Genomic DNA, 18,200 nt, shown 5'->3' with positions numbered 1-18,200 from the left:
TGGTATAATTCAAGTAATGGAAACCAAAATTTGTCTTTGCTATTCATGCAAATGCAAATTTGATTAAATTCGAAATCCAACATTTGAGTCTGATTTGAATCATAGTTGTATTTGGGAATCCGGGGCCTACGCGACTAGAAAAAAATGGACCCGTAAAATATAAACTTATATCTAAAAAAATTCAAGAGTAAATTACATGTTTTGTCTTTTATTTATATACCATTTTGTAGGTGGTGTGTTGTACGCCAGGCTAGACGAGCTCTGTACTTAATGTTTCAAAATCTTGCATGTTATGTTCTTTGAGCCTAACCCAGTTAATTTTTTTAGTTAAACCTGATCATCCAAGGGTATTATTGACTTTTCCCTTCCTAATTTATAAATATTTTTTTAGAAAACAAATACAACCCAACCCATCCTACAATTTCTCTCTCTAAACACACATCCCCCCCCCCTCTCTCTCTCTCTTTCCAACCACCACTTGCCACCATCTGCCACCACCACCTCCCACCCCCATCGATCGCCGACCACCACCCCACAAAACCCACCTCCACCGCTTCAACAGTGCAACCTCACCATAACCACCATCACCATTCACCCACCACAGTTGCAACTACACCAAAACCACCTACACAACCCACCCACCACCACCGCAACCCCACTATAACCACAATCACCACCCACCACCGCTGCAACCGCACCATAACCACAATCACCACCCACCCCCGCTGCTACCATCGTTCTCGTCACTAAATTTTTACAAAAAAAAAAAAATTAATGCCTTACCAATTACAAACAAATTAAAAACACAGTAGAGAACACACCTACACCGTCGTTGCTCCTATCGTTCCCACCTACATCGTCGCCTGCCACCTACCTTCAACCATCCCTAACACCACCTGCACTGATGCCTCTAATGCCACAACCACTCACCCGCCACCCATCCACCACCAGATCCACCATAAAAAACGATTTCGGCCACCACCACCTACAATCACCCACACCGCCCCTAACACCACCACCAGATCCACCATCAAAGTGGATTCCGTTTCCGAGCAAACTATGCTTCCAGACCGAATGGTGTACCTTTTTAACAAGTAAGGTAAAATATAATACGTTTTTGTGCTTATATTGTGTAGGTTTTCGGTTTGTGTACGTTTAGACATAAATTTCGTTCCGAACCGACTGGAGTGGAATATAATACATTTTAATTTACGGTATAAGTTAAAGTTACTCTATGTTTTAACGTTGTCGCAACGCGTGACGTGTAAAATAGTAATATTATTATACATCTATACTAAACCCCAAAGTCATTGGTGTTTACACATCCTGACTTTGGTCCTTTAACTTTGCAAAACACTCATGTTTACTCGGTGTATTTCCTTTTGTCATTTTGTGTTTTTTTCTTTTTTAAGCTTTAATCAATCCTTTTTTATTACACATGTTAATTTTTCTTTAATACTCGTGTTATGTCTTTGTTTGTATATTTCCTATGTATGAGTCGGGTCACATATAATATGTTATGATTGTACGATATAAATTCGATTTATTTTACGTTTTAATCCAACTGTGGTGCTTATGTATGTTACATTGAAGTAAATCGAATACGTTGAGACACACATTTTCATATGGTTAACGCATCACATAATGCTTGGACTATTTTTTATGATGTTTGCAACGTGACCGCGACGCATCGTCCGTGGATCATATAACTAGTTTATCTATTTAAAACGTAGGTCAGCGGCTAATCACTAATGTATTTATTTTATTCTTATAATATTTTATTACTTGATTTACTTTTGAACAGATTTTGTTTTTTCTTATAATATTTAAAGATGTTTTATTAAATTCGAGTATGTCATTGCGACATGTTTATTTTTTTATACATCTACATATAAATTTTATCACGTCTAAGTTGTGAATAACAATGTACAGCAGTACAAGTGATTAGAGCACAAGTGTACATGTCATCAAAGCTACCCAAAGGTTTAGTTTTGTATAAAGTGACGTTTTTTTACCATTTTCGTTATTTTAGTATTATAATATAACATTTATAGAATTTAAATCTACTATTGTGACATGCTATTTTTATTTACATTTCGATAAAAGTTTTATTTGAAATGGTCAAATATAGTTGAGTTTTTGTTCCTTATCATAACCACAACATAAACATATGTTTGCTTTTCGAGTGTAATCCGACCATTTCCACCTTCGGTTGGCCATAACTTTGCATAACAAAATCCACAAGTAAGAGATTGATCACCATGGTCAAGGTAACCTATTCATTTTAATACGAAGTCACCAATTAAGTACTTATAACATAAAATTTTTAAGCTACACCAAATACTTTGAGTTAATTACCTATAGATGTGCCTTTGGTGATGTCTATAACAACTTCGTGAACATCATTTTCAATTTTCATCGTCAGAATCAAATTCAACCATCGGTATGGGTTCTATTTCAATTGGTTTATGATTAAGCCGCCACTTTCCAGAAGATATCTTTTTTAAGGAAGACGTATTAGTAATCAAAGAAGATGCATTACCAGAATTAACATCCTTGGAGTAACATAATAGCATCCACTTAATGGTAACGTTGAAAAGCTTGCAATATTATCTATAAACCAATGAAAACAATATAGGAGAATAACTATATAAATCATACAAATAAAAATGTATTTGTATAAAAACCATACCGGTCGACATACGATTCAACGAAGACCTAGCATTAGTTAATTGTGAAACATTAGGAAACTGTGAACGTCTGGTTGTGATACATGAACCTGGTGGTATGTTTCCTTTGTTTGCAAGTTGTGTACGTTGGGGTGTTGTAGAAGATTCTTACAGTACGTTTGCCTTCTTGTTCAACGCCGAACGTATTCTCGAGGAAGATGCTACGTTCCCGGAGGAATTTAAATTGTTACCTAATAAAAAAAACAAAGATTATAGTACAAATAAGTATAAAAATCATCACACATTTTTAATGTATCTAAAAAAAGTGTACCATTAGTAATATCATTCAACACAGATGTAGCATTACTTCTCGGTGTAACAGTGGCAAACCCAGTAAGTATTCTTGTGATAGACGAATTCGGTGTTACATTTTCTTTGTTGGTCAAATTGGAACGTGTTCTTGATGAAGACACTATGTTCCCTTTGGAAGGTAATGATTTACGAATAATCTTTGATCTCTTACTATCAAGGTATAGTTTTCTTAACTCACGTATGTTTTTAGCCTCGTTAACTGGAATGTTAAATATTATAAAGTAAGCAAATATTCAATACATAATAGTAAACATAAACAAATCATATGTTAATTAGAATAAGAGTATTTAAAATAAAAAGTAACAACTAAAAATAATTTATGATTTACATAAATTAAATATCTAAAACAAAATATCAAAAGAAAGTTTGAAAATTTACCTTTAGAAATCTCTCTTAAGTGATTTGATAAAACTGCAAAAAAGACAAACAATTTGTAAAGTTTTAAAAACATTAATATGGTAATATATTAAAAAAATGAAATAGACTTACAATTTCTATTGACACTATCCTTTAGAAATTGGGAGGAAGATGTAGACGCTGCGTTCATTTGTGAATTTGATGGTTTAAAAGTAAATTTTGATTTCTTACCATCGAGATATAGTTTTCTTAACTTACGTCTACATTTAGCTTCGTCAACTACAATGCATAAAACCATGAAGTAATAAAAAGAAGTAATACAAAAATTAATCATAATAAAATAATAAGTAAATTAAACTTTCAATGATGTTATATAATAATAACTATTTAAAATTAACATGTTTACAATTCAAAGACCTAAAACAAAATATAATAATAGTTAGTAAAATTACCATTCGAAATGTCTAATAACGGAGTTCTTAAACCTGAAACATTTACAGAAAACACCAATTTATAAATTCACGTATTCCTTGATAAGGTAATAAATGATTGAAAACAAATGGAATACACTTACAATCATTATTAACATATTGATTTGGAAGTTCAGAGGAAGATGAACATACTTGTTTCAACCTTTTAGGCATTTTGTAACAACTGTAATTTAAAAGATAGATACAAAAACCAATATGTAAGTAAATGTATGTATTGTATGGAGGAATATGTATATTTATCAATAGATATATGTCTTGTATGAAATAATATTTATATTGTAACGAACAAATGCTACGGAAAGACAATTTTTTCACCACTACAGAGGACTTGTAGTTATACACAAAGAATATGTTTATCATTTTGTCATTAAAATTGTAATCATGCAAAAACATTATTACAAACAACATAGGAATATTTTCAAATCAAACGTGTACTACATATAAAACACTATAAAAGAATAGATGAAAACTTACTTGAATTCTAAAGAGTGATAACAAGAAACAATGAAGAAGGTAGAAGAATTTCAAGATTGAAATTTATTGAAAAGTGAAAGAGGAATAGGTTTGGAAAGTCTTGTATTTATAGAAATAAGTTATTTATGGAATAAATTTAAAATTTTAATAAAAGTTAATTAGAATCAAAGTGAATTTACAAAATATAGAAACAAATGTATTTTTAGAAACCAATTTTAAAAGTTTGAAATTTGAAATTATTTGGAATAAACTTGATAATTATCTTTCTGAGATTAAAAAATATAAAGAGAAATATAAATGGAATATATAAAAATAGTTAAATTGATAAAAAAAACTCAAGTAATATCTACTTTTGTGAAACATGAAAATAAATATAATTGACTTACATGAGTAAAAATGAATTATAAAATTTGAAAAATAAAATAAATAAAACAAATCGTTTATAATATTAAAACTTTGTTAAGTAGGACTGAATTAACAAATGTGTAATTTTGTTGTATAAAAAAGTATATATATCTAATCTATACAACCTAATAAAAACCTTAATTAGGAGACACATGTCCCCCTCCTAGGGCCTCTAAAGCTCATTTTACCGCCAAAATATGCATTCTCCTCATTTCCCTTGAATTAACCCGACACGGGATCCACTAACTCAATGCGGGTCCTCAATTTTCGGTCCCATATATAAGGTTATAACCCGTTGCCTGTCATTCTTTCCTCTCATTCTGAATCACCGATTAAGGTTTCTCTTTCTCCGTCGACTCCATTGAAACTCGTTTACAACTCAATTCTATTAGGGTTTCTTCATTTTCTCTCTACCTACTGCTTCTCTGTTCTTTCTATGATGATTTAATGAAGCCGTCTCAAATTCTATTATCACCTGAACAATCATCAGCTTCCTTCTCAAATTCTAGGGTTTCCCCGAATTCTTTCTCTCCCTCTTCGCAATCGATCCTAAATCTCTTCAGAAACAATTGGAAGCAGCCAAGCAACTAGGTTAGTTTTTCTCGATCTATGATGTTCTAAACTTTGTTTCATGATTCGTCGTTTACCTTTCTCCTTCAACGTTCTTCATATCAAGCCTCCAAATCAAGGTTAGATCACTAACACTTCGATTAAACATCTAGGGTTTCAGCCTTTTCATTCTTGGGTTTGATTGTTTACCGATTTAATTTTCATTCGTTATATGCCAGGGTTTGTTGATCTTCGATCTTTTTACTTCTTTGAGACACAAATGTCGTCCACACCAAGGTATTATTCCAATATTCATCTTTGTTCCAGATATTTGTTGATGTTTATGTTTTGATTTCTTGAAGTTGTGTCACATGTTACTTAGCTTAGTGGACTAATAACATTATTCTTGAAAATTAGGGTTTTGTGAATTATTTTAGGGTTTCTTTGGGGTTTTGAGGGTCTGATTGATGTTATGATTTGTGATTTATTGTATTTTGTTTTTGATCAATCGCAGCATTCTTGAGAACAACAACGTGTGAATTTTACCTTCTGTTTTAATGGGTTATTGTTAGTTTGATCATAATGTGTTATTAAACATGTACCAAGATTTCTTTAATGTTTGATCATTGATTGTTTAACCGTTTTTGTTATTCTTTTTTAGGGTCTGATTGTTCTAATAGTACGTATTTTTAGCTTAGTGTACTAATAACAACAATTTGGTACATAAGGGTTTTATGTAAACTTATATTTGATGCATTTAATGATAGAAGAAATTAGTTTAGGTTTGATTTTTTATTTGTATTTGATGTTTAGAAACCCTAACTTTATATGTTGATGTTTATATAGATTTGTTCATCTGAAACCCTACACCAAAAATTCCTTTATATGTTTTTGTTAATTATATACCCTAAACTTTCGTATGTGTTTATGTTGAATAGTAACATGAATCCGTGCAAATTTTGGGAGATGGAGCATAAAATGTTCAGCAAGTGCCAAGTATGCAAAGAGTTTAAATCATGCTTTAAATATTATATTTCAGATTTTGTTTTTGGTGATTATAATCCATACATTTTGGTGGGTAGAGATTATATACAATATAAGGAAGTTGGATAATAAAGATAAAAAAGGTGTAAGGGCTAACGTAAACACAATTTGAATCTGGCTTCTCTGTGTATTAGACACGTTTACATCAGAAGCTTCAAGATCAAGTGTACGGGTATGAGTTGAGAGCCGATGACTGATTAAAAAAAAGTGATCAGCTAATTTCATTCCATTGTTTTAACACCGTATGGGTGCTCCGTGTACAAGTGTCTCCCGATCTCCAATTCACATCTTATTGTTGTTGGATGTATGTTTAATATAACGATTTGGCTTTTTTTTTTGCTTGATTGATGTTCTTTCCGTTCAATTTCAGGAGAAACAACTATTGAATTTGCTGAGAGGGACAAACATAAATTTCATAAAGATGTCTCTAATGTTAAAAATGGTCTAAATTGGCTTTTTTCTGGTACTTTGCAGAGTGAGAGAGATCATCTCTGCTCATGCAAGCATTAAAATAGTTATGTGGGATGGATATTGAAGTACCGTCGCTAGGAGCGCAAGTATGTTTAACGGTAATGCCTTATTTTTAAAGTTATCATTATGTGTTTTGAGTGTGTGCTGAATTGGTTTACGGGTCTTATATATTTGGGGAAGATGTGGGATTTAGTGGTTTACAGCTCAGAAAATTGAACTGCAAGCAGTTGTTGGATTAGAATTCCGGTTTTATCGAGTCATCAAACTCTGCAAACTGTTTTGGATTATGGATGAGTATGATGACGTCGTGGAAAAAGAAGGAAGTGGTTTACGCTATTTTTTTAATAACGGTGTGGAGATTTTGGATTTGCATGAATGACAATATTTTAAGGGCACAAACACTTCAGCGTTTAAGGAGGTACAAGATGTTAAGGAAACGGCTTACTGGTGGGTTACCAAGAGTTTCAAGATGCAGAGGTTAGCTTACGGTAACTGGATAAGTTTTGATGCTATAAATTTTCATATGTAATATGTTTTTTGTTGCCTTTTCTTTTAGTGAATGTAATGTGTTGGTGTACAGTGGGGTTCCTTAGCTTTCAAAATCAATAAACAACTGATCTTCTTAAAGCTGTAAGTTATCTTTTCAAAATCTATAAACATTGATATTTAATTAATACATCGAGCAAAGATTTCCGCAGCAACGCCCAGGAGGTTGAAGCGTCAGAGAGATGGAGGAAGCAATGTTGGTAGGTGAAGAATAAGAAACGGCGTTTTCGTTTCACGACTTTCCTCTCCAAGCGTTCGAAGCATGTGCTAATCTATGATCTAACATGGTTGGTTTGCATTCTCTTTCGCATAAGTTATTCATGACTATGTTGTACTACAATTTCACTTTTGATGTTGCGTTCATTGTGAAATCGGCGAACTTTAGTGTGTGATTAATTAATTGAGTTGATTGGGATTCTTATCTATAGGGTAGCTGGTGTCATCACATCATGATATGCATATTTTAATAAATTTTTTATACATGTTTATAATCTATCCTACCTAATAAAGTCCATACATAGGGGACACATGACAATCATCTAGGGCCTCATTTTTAGTTTTTCCCGCCTAAATCACAATTTCCTTTGGTGCATGGGTCATGTGAACCCGTTTATGTTATTCGGGTAAAAAAAAAGTTATTGGGATATAAATGTTATAACCAGGTTTAACACAAGCTCTATTCTCCGGACCTCTTAGGGTTTCTGGCTTTCATGGTACGCCTCTCTTCTGCATCCCTAAATTGCATGCGGAAAGATCTTCAACGTCAAGGTTTGATCCTCTTCTTTTCTATTAATCATCTTGATATTTTGATTCTTTATTGTTGATTATATATATATATAGAGAGAGAGAGTAAGGTTAACATACAAAAAGCCTTATCATACACCACGTAGGAGACAATGGTAACCGTTGGATCAGGAGTATAATCACGCATGGGACCACATAATCACGCATGGGACCACATAATCACGCATGGGACTATAATCACGCACGTTCTATGATAATAACGCACGTTATATTTTTTGTCATGTATGTTAATGTAGGTTAAGCCTTGAAGTACATTATACTCTCTCTCTCTCTCTCTCTCTATATATATATATATATATTGTGTTTTCATTCATTGTTCTATTGTTTTTTTCAGCTAAATTACGGTTTGTGTTATGTGGAACCTGTATGATGCATGATTAGATGAAATTATTGTGTAGTTAATCATTAACGTGTTTGCAACGCGGCTGTGTGCTACCATTGATTTTATTTAATTATTAATGGGTTGTTTCAGATGGTTATATAGCCTGTTATTTGGAGTCGTCTATTGCGTCTTCCTGTTTATTTCATTTGTTTCATGAGCAAATTGGTACTGTAAAGTGTAAAAGTTACTCTATATACTCTACAAACAGTTTTAACCTATAAGAAGTTGAAACTTTATCATGGGTGGTATTTACGTTCTTCTGAATTCTGATGACATTTTCAGAAATGGTATATCTTCCTATAAAACCTGAATTTGATTTTAGTTCTTTTGTTGGTAGTCTATCATGATCAACGCCCGACAATCTGCAATGTGAACCATTCTCCTCCCTTTTATTAGTTTTCATTTTCCATGACTTTTAAGAGAGACAAACATGAGGAGGATAGAGAGATGTGTAAGATAAAGAGAGAGATGGTCGAGTAAGTTGTGGCGATTTAATCGGTGATGGTGTTATTTGGTCTGTGGTGGCGTGATGGAGCAAGTCGGTGTAGTGGCAGGGTAAGTTAGAAGAGTTATTTTAGGGTTTATCATGATAAAAAATTTGGAAGATTTGATGATCATCAGACTACTGTTTGATAGATTTAGCTTAGTGTTCGAAATTAGAACCTCTAAATGCTAGAAAGCCTTTCACAGCTCGAGAACCAAAACTCCTTGATGCTAGAAATTGGCGGTGCAGGGTTTGAAAACATTGGGGAAACTAAGGGTTCTGTTTTCTGTTCTCATTCACAATGGATATTATGGTACTTGAACAACAAATCATCAACTAAACAGAGTAAGAGCTGAATCGACCAAGATTACACTGTAAGTTATTAATCTTTTGTAATGCGATTATTACATAAATTGCAATGATCTCTTCCGTATAAGATCCGACATATTTATGTTGATAGGATTACATAATCATTGTTTTCGACAACTTTAGTGGGAATTTGGTGGTCGATGGGAGCATGGTCAACATACGAGTGGTGGGGTATACTGCAGGTTAGTAGTTGGTAAATAATCGGTAGTTATTAGTTATTGGAGGACTTTTAATCAACAATCACTTAGATTCCTCATGAAACTGTACTTGCTATCTTTTCTCAATAGATTGGATTTATGTGTCTTATCTGACTCTTTTGATTGATCATAAATGTCTGTTTGTTTTTGCTCTGATCAGGAAGATTTTTATACTCGCGTTTTCTTTCATCAGCAAGGCCAAAAGTGAAAATATCTCTATAAAGGTGATTTGGTCTTTCACTCTTTTCTACATTCCTTTAATTGTACGACAAATAACCAATTTTACAACTTATACTCGGGTTGCTTTTATGATCACAGTAACAATAAGATAGTAAGTTATATTATTTTTGTCAATGGTACCCTCTTCATAATGAAATATTGTTGCAACTTATACTCGGGTTGCAGGGTTGGGGGTTGATCATGCATGACGTTTGTGGGTTGTAAACTTAATGCTAAGAGATCTTTATGAAGGCTGCTTATATATTTTGTTTCTTTCATATGTTCTTCCTAAGTTCTTCCTAAGCGCTGAGATAAAGTGGTCATTTTAGTATGTTCTTGCTAAGCGTCAGGATAAGTGGTCATTTTTAGTATATTATAGCTTAGAATTTTTTTTTATTATCATGAACCAAAAAACAAGTATCCCTAAACTTAATAAAATGCAAATAGCGTCTGAATTTTTTGCATCAAATTTGATTAAACTTCTAATGTATACATAATAGATACAATACTTTTTATGTGAATTGAATTGTTTGTGATCTAGGGTTGTCACTTGGCGCCAATTTACTTCAGCGAGGTTTCTCGTGTGGAGGCAGTACGGTTTCCGGGGGAACGTTGTAACCAAGTCTGACCAACTCAGCGCAGGCCCGGTTAAGACAACGTAGTGTGGGCAGATCTTGGCTAGAGCCGCCGTTTAGACGGTGTGACATTGGGTCATTAAAAAAGAAAGTCACCGTTCAAAAAAAAATTAATATCACAATGTTACTTTACAGAGGATCCTGTTGGATTTTTTGAATGGTGAAAAAGTTTCGGACAAGGTTTGTCAATGCATTAATTATTGATTAATTTTATTTTAGTTTTTACCACATTTCAGTTTGATACTAATATATTTTCTTTCATATACATTGTTTACGATACGTTTAGTGTTATTAGATGGTATGATATGATTCAAGACGAAGATATTTTGTTATTGGTTACGAAGCACTCCAAAAAGCAGAACGAATGCGAGGTTATTGGTTACCAAGTTCCAAAAAGCAGAAGTATTAGATTAATAGGCTTTCTGTTGATATTTCGAACTACGGAAACGTAATTTCATCATTTATATATCTTTTCGTTTTATTTATATAAATAGTACATTATTGTTTAATTTACTTTTTGAACCTCAAAGTTCCATGATAATATCCTTCGAAAATTTTCGTTATCATCATCATAAACATATAGTGTTATTTGTCAATACCTCAAAAACTTATTATTTTGTCTAAACCGCGAAGTTCGCGGGTATTAGCACTAGTCTCTTATAATAAAAGACTACAATTAATGACATGTGGCAATCTCTCCTTTAATTTATTCTTAACAATAATAATAATAATAATAATAATATCAAATCTAATATTATCAAAACAAGCTAAAAACAATTAAATCTCCTAATTTCCATATTTTATCTTTATATCTATTGATATTCAATTCTACATTAATTCCTTTTAATTATTAATAAATATTATTAATATCTAATGTATTATAAAAAAAACAAAAATTAAGCCGTTAACAAAAAACAAACTAAAACCAATTAAATCTCTTATTTTCCATATTTAATTTTTAATTCTCCATTAATTTAAATCATTTTTTTTTTGAATTAAGAACCTTTTAAGTTCTAATATACTGTTTATTTTTTCTTCTTTTTTCCATAAAGAATTAGCTTCTCTTCAATCATAAATGACAATCTATAATAAACTCATAATTTGCACAAGCAAACTCTTTCATTGTTTTTTCATTTATTAAACATATTGAATAACCTCTCAATCAAGTTATAGAGATTACAAACCAAGTGAAAAAAAGTTAAAACATATATAGGAGATATGCTTAAATTTGATTTGAAAACTGGACATCGATGTATGTAGATAATATATGAAAATAAGGAGATTTAATTAGTTTAAATTATGTAAATTTGTTTTAAAATTATTATGTTCTTTTTTAAATTTCAAAGAAATAAATTGACATTTTCTTGATTATGAGTGATTTTAACCAATTTTTATATGGTATTTATCATCTTTTACTTACGTGAAATATATTATTAATTCAACTGTGTAATACACGGGATCTATAATCTAGTATTAATAATAGAAGCTAATGAATAGTAATTTTAATATTATAATAATATATATAGTTTTCTTACGTTTTTATTATTTTAATATTATAATAATAATTATTTTCTTTATTTTTTAAATACAATTTCATATTTTTCTTAACTTTAATGATTTTTTTATATCACGGGTTGGGACAAGCTTGGTGTCCACCGGTACTGGTATCGAAAATACCGATACGGTCTTGTTCGGTATCGGTACATGAAGGTAAAAACCAGCACCAGCCTGATACAGAAAACACTAAAAGTCGGTACCGAATATTGAAAATCTTTTAGTTCGAAAAATTCGGTGCTACTACATGGTACCAATTGCTCATCCATGATCACGGGTACCGTACGAACAACAACGGTATCGTACAACTTTTTTGTTGATTTTCTTCAACGTTTAATGGGTTCTTTGTTTAGTTTCAAGGGTAGGGATGAGCTCGGTGTCAACCGATACCGAATTGGTACTGGTACCAAAAGTACCGGTTACGGTACCGGTATATAAAGGTAAAAATCGGTAGCGAACCGGTACCATGAACACCAAAAGTTGGTACCGAATTGGTATTTAAGATCTTTCGGTTCCGGAAACTCGGTGCCGGTACCCAGATATCTGACCACGGGTTTCATACGAACAACATCGTTACCATACAACTTTTTTGGTTGATTTTCTTTCGGTTATCTTTTAGTGTTTTTTCTACATTTTCTTTTTCTTCTTGTCAGCGATTCCGTTCGCAACGCGCTTGTATGGATTTCAAAACACATGTAAACACAGACTAAATAACAAAAAAAATTCGTCGCAACGCGACGAACTTCTTTTAACCTAGTTATATTAATTATTAACACATTATTAAAACACTAATAATATTGTTTAACTTATGTGATATTAGATTGTTAGACATACTTACTTTAATCAAAATTGTTGTTTAATTTCTAAATACGGGTAAACATGATATGTAAAAATAATTTCATTTTTTATTCTAAAATATGTTGAAAATGAAATAATAAATTTAACTTAAAAATCTACCATAGAATAATCAAAGATCGTTTCCAACCAAATGAAATAATGAACCAAAGGGTTGGGAAAACATAGCAATGTCTTAAAGTATCTTCAAAAGCAAATAAACCGTTGAATAAATAAGGAAATGTTTTTGTTGTAACGACCAACATCTTAGATCATTTTTCAAATTTTGCGTCCATCTCCGTCTGGATCATTCTTACTAACACTCATGCGGGGTTTACTTGCTGATACACCTAAGTCTTCATCAATTTCATAAACATTCACAAAGTTACGCTTCAACTCAACAAATGATTGCTTCCCCTTAGTCTCTTCAAGATTTGAAACCGATGTTGAATTATCACCAATGTAAAATAGACCATTCTTAAAAAAACAATTTCTCAAAACACAACCTTCTTAAAAAGTTAGTAAATATAGTTTTTAGATATTAAACTTTTGAACAATCACGTAGATTGGAAGTAAGACTGAGTCAGACCAAATGAATTAGAAACATCATGTTGTAGGAATAATCAAAAGTAAAAGAAAAATATTTATTCCGCTGATTAAAAGAATATATAAGTAGAAAATTTTGAACATAAGACCATCCGTAGGGGGGCGTGGTTTTTAAAAAAAAATTCAAAAAAACGTCTGATAACGCCCCCCCCCCCCCTTACGCTAGGCGTTTTGGGGCGTTTTTTTCGAAAAAAATTGGATCCGGCGTTTTATTTAAAACGCTTGCACATTGTTGACCAACCAATCAAAACTCCCCAACGGCTAGTATGTAACGGCTAGTTGTTTAATTTTTTTTTAAACCTTTTACCTATATATATAAAAAAACTCATTCATTTTCAACCAAAACTCTCTCAAAAACTCTCTAAAAAACACAACCATTTTATAAAAAACTTGATGGAATCTCCTAGTTCTTCATCCATGGTAAATTTTTACTACAACGAGTATTTTGCGGATGGCGATGGTTCCACCGATGTGGAGGTTGAGCAAGAGGCGGTTACGAGTGCTTGTCAACTAGCGGTGAGATATGTCAAGCATTGTCGTCGCCCCCAAGCAGAAAAAAATAAAAGAGGTTATATTGAACGAGACCGACGCACGGCACAAGATCGTTTGATGAAAGATTATTTTGATGAGGCGCCGACATTTTCGAACGAATTGTTTAGGCGTCTTTTCTGAATGAGTAAGCGGTTGTTTCTACGCATAGTCGACGACTTGGAAGCCAACTACGATTATTTTAAACAAAAAGCGGATGCGAGAGGGGCACTTGGATTTACCGGTATCCAAAAGTGTACTTCGGCGTTACGAATCCTTGCTTATGGAAACACTACCGACATCAACGACGAGTATCTAAAAATGGCGGAGAAAACCACACGAGACAGCTTGGAGCATTTTTGTCGCGGTACAATTCCTATACTTTACTTTTTTTTTAAAACGACCAGTATGTTTACAATTTTTTTTGAAGCTTATGTTTGTCTATGTTTTTTTATAAAGGTATAATTGATGTGTACGGTGCGCGTTATCTTAGAACGCCCACATGGGACGACCTTCAAAAGATCTACGAGGTACATAATGTTGAGCATGGTTTGCCTGGTATGATTGGGAGCATAGATTGCATGCATTGGCGTTGGGATAACTGCCCGACTGCATGGCGAGGCCAACACACACGGGGTGACCAAAAAGGACCCACTATTATTCTTCAGGCGGTTGCTTCACAGGACCTTTGGGTTTGGTCGGCTTACTTTGGCGTTGTCGGGTCATGCAATGATATCAATGTTTTTGAACAATCTCCGTTGTTAGAGGAGTGGATTTCTGGCAAAGCTCCAAAAGCGTCGTTTTACGCAAATGGAAACTACTACCCTCATGGATATTATTTGAGCGACGGAATTTATCCTAGGTATTCGATTTTCATGAAGACGTATAGTGATCCTATTGATGAAAAAAGAGCATACTTTAAAAAGGTTCAAGAGTCTTCACGAAAAGACATTGAGAGATGCTTTGGGGTTCTTAAACAACGCTGGCAATATTTGAGAAATCCTTGTCGTGCATGGAGCAAGCAAAAAATGAGAGATGCTATGTACGCTTGTATAATCATGCACAACATGATTTTGGAAGACAAAGGAAAGGCGATATGCCAGAATTATGTGCCAGAAGCCGTTCAAGAGGAGCATCCACAGGCGTCAATGGAAGAAAGAGTGAATAATGCTCGAGAGTTGCGTTACGAACCGTACCATTCCCAGTTAATGGTTGATTTGGTACACCACGCATGGTCGGTTCGGTATGTACCACCTGAGGGAGAGGAAGAAACGGAGGACGAGGAAGACGAAGTTGGCGAGGGTGAAGAAAGCGAAGACGAAAACTAGTGTTTTTTTTAATTTAATCGGATTTTAATTTTTTTATTTCTAGTATTGTATTTTTTTTAATTTAATGAAGTATTTAAAGTTTAAAAAAAATAATAATTGTGAAATGATTGCATTGGACGTTATTGGAATAATGCCCCACTACACCACTTTTGCAATAATGCCCCATATTAACTGGGATGACACGTATCGAATAATGCCCCATGATGGGGGCATTATTTTGATTTACCACTACACATGTCTTACTTGATCATATTTTCATTTCTTATTGATCATTGGTAAGAACATATATTCTTTAATTCTCAACAGCATGTGCAATATTAAAGTTTGCTACTTTAATTAAGAAAGCACACTTTTGGTTAATCAAATTTTCAAATTCAATAAGTAGATGTTATAGAATGGTAAGAATAAGAGAAAAATGCTCGGATAGTCTTTGTGGTTTCGCCTTTTTTCACCTTTAGTCCCTAACTTTCTAAAATTACCTCAATAGTCCTCAACTTTTCATTTTTTGTTCCCGGATAGTCCCTGGGTCTAACTTCAGTTTGTTTTCTCTGTTAAGTCACCCCACGTGCATATCACGTGAGGGGTATTTTGGTCAGTTTGTATATTTATTTGCTCCTGCCTATTAAATAAGTCCCTTTTTCCCACAAACCTAACCACCAACATTTCTCCTCATCACTGTTCATCTTCCTCAGCAGCGAATCGACTCCATCATCCTCATGGTTCTCTGCAATTGTGGCCAAGATGCAATCATAGTTACGTCATGGACTGATCTCAACCCTGGTCGTTGATTCTACTCTTGTCCAACCATGGTAATGTATACTATTACCGATTTTAATACTCTAGGGCTTAACAAGTTTGATCCTTTCTTCCTTCTCTGTAGAATTCCAACTGTGGAAGATTCATAGGGTGGGTGGACCCACCAATGTGCAGTCGTGCAGTGGCAATTATTCCTGGGCTTCTAAGACACAGAAACCAAGATGATGCTGAGTTAGCCAAGATGCGGGAAAAGAATCGGCTGAAGAACAAGATCATTACGGTTCTTTTGATACTTTTAGGGTTTGTGTTTTGGATGTATGTTAAGGGTTGAATGTATTGGATATTGTAATGTTTTTAATGTGAAGGATGTTGTAATGTCTTCAATGCAATGGATATTCCTAATGTTTTTTTGAAAATCTGATGCATATACATAGCATTCAATGAGCAGGTTGTATGAATTTGGTTGTTTGGAAGTAATTATGCCTTAAATGTGGTTGGTGAAATATGGATAGCATTCAATGAGCAGGTTGTTTGAATGTGGATAGCATTCAATGAGCAGGTTGTTTGAATGTGGTTGTTTGGAAGTAATTAGGTATTGTGCAAAGTGTATCGTGCAAAATGTATCATGCAAAACTTGTCGTGCAAAACATATTGGTCGAATCTTGTGCGAAATGTATTGTGGAAAGTGTATTGGTCGAATCTTGTGCGAAATGTGTCGTTTAAATCTATTGTGCAAAATGTGTCGTTTAAATCCATTGTGCATGAGCTGTTCCAACAAATGAAATTGTGCACGATCTGTTGAAACAAATGAACACAATAACCTGTCCAAACTTCAAATACCAGATACAACATTCAACAAACATAAGTGTCCAACATTTGGACCAGATTTAACATTCGACAAACGTGAAACTAAAACACAAAATAGTAAACCACAAACTTTAAACTCTTTAAACTACTGACCATTAAACATCCAACCATACACAATATCCTATATTAATATCATTAAGATAACAAGTCCAAAATATGATGATAATTGTCATAGATGTTCTAATAAGCTAAATAGAAACAAAAGACTGCATCAATGTTTTAAGACAACCCAAAAACCATAACCCGACAACCCGAAAACCATAACCCTTAAACACTTGGACCTGCTTGACCAGCCTCAGTAGCCTGATTACAATCTTTCTTCTTCTTACCTTTCTTCCCTTTCTTCGGATGGGTAACTTTTTTGGTCCTTCCACAAGTTCTTTGGTTGTGGCCCTTTACACCACACTTCTGGCACTTCACGGACTTCCATTTTCTTGTCAATTTGCCACCAACCACAGCTTGCTCGTTATCGGGTTCAGCAGCCCTGTTTCTCTTGTTTCTTGATTGGGAAGCCCTTTCAACTTCATCCTGTAACTCCACAGCATCCTTAATTCTTTTCTTCTTAGGTCTGCCGATAGGTGTGTGGTGCAGAGGTGGGGTTAGGTTGGTTGGAACCTGTGATTTTGGCCATAATTCTCTACCATTAATGGGACCAATGGTATGACTGTAAACCCTCTTCCATGTTTCAAGATAATAACATTCATTAACCCATGATTCCGGGGGTCCAACCTCTTGACCATTCATTGCCATGTCCCAATTGACAGCCACAACATGCCTACAAGGGATTCCTGAAATTTCCCATTCTCTACAAGTGCAAACCCTGTCCACAACATACTGTTTATGTATTGCAGCACCATCCACTGTGACCTTACCACTGACCTGATACTTTGTCCCACCACTTCACTTAACATTATAATTTGCAGCTAATTTCTTTGTGTTTTCAAAAATCTTTGCAACTCTAGGAGTAAGTGGACCATTTGTCTGCCGAATCTTCCTGATAACATTCACAATCCTCTGCATTAGAAACTCTCTGACAAACTCCAAAGCAGAAATTATAGGCTTGGCTCGACCATTGACTGTCCTTGCATTCAAGACTTCACACATATTGTTCAACACCACACCAGATTGTGCCCTACCTGTATATCAAATTGCCAAACCCAATGATCAACATATCTACATCTAAATTCAATATTTGAATAGCAGTTTTGATATGAACAATACACAGCAGTTTTGATATGAACAATACACACAGTTTTGAT

At 33.7% G+C, this 18,200-nt stretch overlaps 3 long non-coding RNA genes across 3 annotated transcripts; all 3 read left to right on the top strand.

Annotated features, from left to right (window-relative positions):
* The first annotated feature begins 5,100 nt into the window (after positions 1–5,100).
* LOC118488078 lies at positions 5,101–6,325 on the top strand. Its single transcript, XR_004883624.1, has 3 exons — positions 5,101–5,457; positions 5,557–5,614; positions 6,256–6,325. It is a non-coding gene; the product is annotated as an uncharacterized LOC118488078 (long non-coding RNA).
* A 510-nt stretch (positions 6,326–6,835) lies between these two features.
* On the top strand, positions 6,836–8,317 carry LOC118488077. Its single transcript, XR_004883623.1, has 5 exons — positions 6,836–6,930; positions 7,013–7,309; positions 7,389–7,462; positions 7,531–7,665; positions 8,075–8,317. It is a non-coding gene; the product is annotated as an uncharacterized LOC118488077 (long non-coding RNA).
* A 166-nt stretch (positions 8,318–8,483) lies between these two features.
* On the top strand, positions 8,484–10,841 carry LOC118488076. The gene is made up of 5 exons (XR_004883622.1): positions 8,484–9,422; positions 9,509–9,599; positions 9,775–9,838; positions 10,375–10,648; positions 10,755–10,841. It is a non-coding gene; the product is annotated as an uncharacterized LOC118488076 (long non-coding RNA).
* Positions 10,842–18,200: the final 7,359 nt, after the last annotated feature.

This window comes from Helianthus annuus, chromosome 16 (genome assembly GCF_002127325.2).
Source record: "Helianthus annuus cultivar XRQ/B chromosome 16, HanXRQr2.0-SUNRISE, whole genome shotgun sequence".
Lineage (NCBI taxonomy): Eukaryota > Viridiplantae > Streptophyta > Magnoliopsida > Asterales > Asteraceae > Helianthus > Helianthus annuus.
Note: the sequence above shows the minus strand (reverse complement) of the source record. Positions and strands in the feature narration are given on the sequence as shown.